General features: G+C 36.1%; 1 long non-coding RNA gene across 1 annotated transcript; it reads left to right on the forward strand.

Moving 5' to 3' along the window:
• Positions 1-774: 774 nt before the first annotated feature.
• On the forward strand, positions 775-2,793 carry LOC139131343 (uncharacterized). The gene is made up of 2 exons (XR_011552104.1): positions 775-1,620; positions 1,825-2,793. It is a non-coding gene; the product is annotated as an uncharacterized lncRNA (long non-coding RNA).
• Positions 2,794-4,185: the final 1,392 nt, after the last annotated feature.

Raw genomic sequence — 4,185 nt, forward strand, 5'->3', positions numbered from 1 at the left:
TATGTTTATGTCAATAAATAAGTAACCACAAGTGCTATGTCCTTTGTATTTAGTAGGATGGGAGACCTTATGACAACACACGCTTTACCTCATTAATTATGTACACATCTAATTCTGGGCAAGCGAATAGAGCTAGAGATCTGATTTTTTGGCATATAGGGATTAATTAGCAATATAATTTTTTTTTTTCAAAATGTCATGTGACCTCGATGACCTTTGACCTTGATTATACATATATATGCATATTTCAGTAACCACAAGTTCTATACCCTGCAATTTTGATAGGATATTAGACCTTAAGATGTCACATCTTGTACCTCATTTATAATGCGCATATGTATTTCTTGGCTGGCCAATACTGCTAGAGGTCTGATCTTTTTTCCCGATTTAGAACCATAACTTAGACATGCCTCATGTGTTTCAAATTGGGAACAACGACATAGACCTATGTGCCCATAGATCTCAACATATACACTCCAGTGATACTTCTTAATGACCACATTTTCCTGCCCCATCAAGACTAATACTCCTATTACAAGTGGGGACTATGTCATTGTAAATGACTTGTTGAGTTAATGGTTGTATCACAGTATTCGATATATCTAATTCTGTATTTTTTCCATTTTATATTCTGAATAATTACATTAAACATATTTCACTGTCTCCAGTACATTACATTTAAGTATTTTCACTTCATGCACTTTATCCCTTTCACACATGTTCAAATATCTGACCAGAGAACAAACACTAAATAGTCCAGGATGGGAGCTACAGTGTCATTGACGCTATTTTTACCAGTGTTGTAGGACCTGTACACCATAAATTTAGGTGAAGGGACTAGAAAATGATTTTGCACAATATGGTAACTGTCAGCAACTTCTATATCTCCAGCACTGCTGTTTATAAAGCTATGACATAGAACATTTGTGTTTAATATATCCATGTATATACGCAGGAAATGTTACGCAAAGCAGAAGTAAATTTTATGCATGTCTTTCCGTAATACTGGTATGTAATGTGGTTCTGTATCAAATGTATGTGTCATTTCTTCTCCTAACGTGGCAGAAAAATGTGGCAAAATTGAGGCAGCAGCAGCACTTGTGTGCTTGAACTTGGATGTTTTGTATCATTATACAGTATAAGCCTTCACAGGCAGTCAGTTTTAATCAGAATGTAATAAATTCGGTCCCAATCAAACTGGGAGGCAGTGATACCATGAATGTGAAGATGTAGATGTTGAAGTGTATGAGACTCTGTACAAGTTTGTCTCAGAGACTTACAGCCGTTCATAGCTTTCCATAGTGACACTCATCGTGTCCTTCCCACAAAGCATTATAAATGTTGTAATTGGTGTTATTCAAATGTAGGCTAGGTGCTATTAGTGCTGTTGTAACAGCCCCTATTTTGTCAATTTTGATCCATTTCAAAAGAGGACGTACTCCTCTGTGGAAGAAAAAATCTCGTTTTATTATCGGTACATGACAAATGCCCAGTCATGGGACAGTATTGTTCTCACTTTGGCACATCATACCCATTTTTTGTGAAGAATTCCTTCATATTGCTTTCCTATGTCAGTGACTGTCTTCTCTAGCTGTTGTCCAGTGGAGTATTTGCTACCAGGTGGAAATAGAACATCCATCTCTACCATGTTGTCGAAAGGAGTGATTGCTTAAATAAAACGTACATCTCTTCTTTGTCGTCCAGTAGAGTGATTGCAAAAATAGAAACCCAACGTTTGCCATAATGGGAGTTCACAAATTGTTGGATAGTATTCTGGTCAATGTCAAGTATACTATGTTCTACACAGGCTCTGTAATCTACCAGGTGGAGTTAGTGCATAAATACACTATCCTTGTCCTCTACCTTCAAATTCTTACCGATACAACTTTATATAGTTGATAGACAAGTGAGAGTATGGAAATACAGTATTTTAGAATTTCAATCTTTTCCTTCAAATTCTGTTTTAGAATTCACAGAGTAGCATGTTTTTCTTTAGGCAAAACTTGTAGATATACTATGTACTATACTTTTGCAACTCTTGTCTGTACATTACATTTTGACAAACCTTTAATTTATTGGGGAAAATATACAGTGATTTACTTTTTTGCATACAAAAAGCAATCCATGAATTATAAAAAATAAATTTTTACACATAGGGTGTAATGTCTATGGTAAATTGAAGATTACTGATGGCAGATTTTGTCATTTATATGTTCTGTTTATATTTGTGCGGGATCAACCTTTGAATGTTAGTAGGGTTGCCTGACATTTTGGCAAAAGGTTGTGTCATTCCAATATACAGGGAAGGTGGGATGAAAACATTTTGGTTCAGAGGGATGGGAAAAATTGCCAATTGCATTATGAAATAAGTTCATCGAGACTTTTTGAGATTTTGAGTCGTTTGGTTGTTTACTTAAAGCAAGTATCACATGTAGGATTGTACATGTTGCTTAATCTTCGTAGTAACAAAGCAGGGAAGGAGGACATGACTGGTGGGAAACTTTGTATATATTATACAGCTTTATTCTGTACCTGAAATGTCTGAGAAATACTCCAGCTGTGAATGCTGATGTTATTTCACTGGGTTCTAATGAAATTGATCTGTAACTTTCAATGTGTCATGACGTTCCTATGGAAGTAGTGTATCAGTATTTTGTGGACATGTGTTCCTGTGTGTCAGCTGTGGTTTATGTACTGATGTGATTTTGAAGGATGTTTATTGTTTTCCTCTCTTCACTGTGTAATTACTGTAGCATCAAAAGCATGGCAAAGTAAAGTGATATTTAACAAAAATACCTACGATTACTGTGTTGAGTTCCTGCGTTTTCTGATGAAAGACTGTATAATGACAAACAGTAAAAATTTCTTCAATGAATGTTCAGTGTTTAAACAATACTGGTATGCACATTAAAGAAAATCTGCAGGTTGAATAACTGAACACACACAGTTACAACACTCTTTCAAGGCAATGGCTCCAAACCTAGCTTTAATACCAGTCTGTCCACAGCCAATGTGTGTTGTCCATGAAACCTGCTACTTGTGAACTCTAGCTTTGAAGGCACAAATCACCACTGCATTACAGAAGTGTTCATTTAGGGATTGAAGAAAATACATTATGCAGCACTTTGGCCATTATTGAAACTGTCACTTTGTGGCCAAGAGATGGGTGTGCCATCCTGTGCAAGGGGAAGAGAAGACAAAATGATATACACATGAGCATAACTGCATTAAAGTCGTTTCTTGGACAGCCCAAAAAAACTTTGCATATCAATATAGTATTGAGCAAACTATTTCTTTACCAAACAATGAAAATGTTGAGGAAAGTTAAAAAAAAATGGTTCCAGTAAATGCTGTGATATATAACCTCCATGAAGTATCTGTGACATTAGATTTACGGAAGCTATGTGTCGGAATTTATCCCGCAAATCTTGAAGAATAATATTACTGTACCTGGTCGTCACACATGTAAATTTTGTATTCTGTGAACAGCTAGTTGTGGCATTTTGAACAAGTGGCTGACAAAGCACCTTTTGTCTTAAGTAGAATGAAAACTGAAAGAGAATGATGTTGGTTTCGGTTCCAAACAGGAAAAATGAAAAAGGCGGCAATGACACACAATGTACACACACGGTCCCTCCACAGTAGAGGTTACCTGCCGATAAGCAAACTGCAAACTGCAAGCGTGCAGTACAGACCATCATTTTACAGCGATCATCATATCGAGATCATTTGAGTTATATTGTCTACAATGTGAGGATTTTTATGGTTTTAATATCGCGCTTTGTTTTTCTTTACATTAAACACCAAAAAATAATTACCTGCCCCTTTGATCATGTAAATTATTTGATCTTTTGTAGTGATGAATAAAATCTCTTTCCTAACACTGAATACCCCTAGACTGCCATTTTAGAAAACAGATTCCGATGGTTCACTGAAGTTTCAGATTCCACTTGGCTGAATACCACTTGGTTCTATATTCATTTAGAATTAAGGGCATGAAAGCTTACTGATTAAATGCAAATGTAAATATTGCTGTTACATTTGACGTGCACAGGCTTTGCTGAAGTGCATGAAGCTGATGCATTGTCACAGTGGCACTTATGAAGGGCATTGAGAGGCTATGATAGGATTTCAGCGACATCAATTTGCTCATTATAATAATACACTGGTAGCTTCTTTGGGCTA

This window comes from Ptychodera flava, chromosome 4 (assembly GCF_041260155.1).
Source record: "Ptychodera flava strain L36383 chromosome 4, AS_Pfla_20210202, whole genome shotgun sequence".
In the NCBI taxonomy this organism is placed as follows: Eukaryota; Metazoa; Hemichordata; class Enteropneusta; family Ptychoderidae; genus Ptychodera; species Ptychodera flava.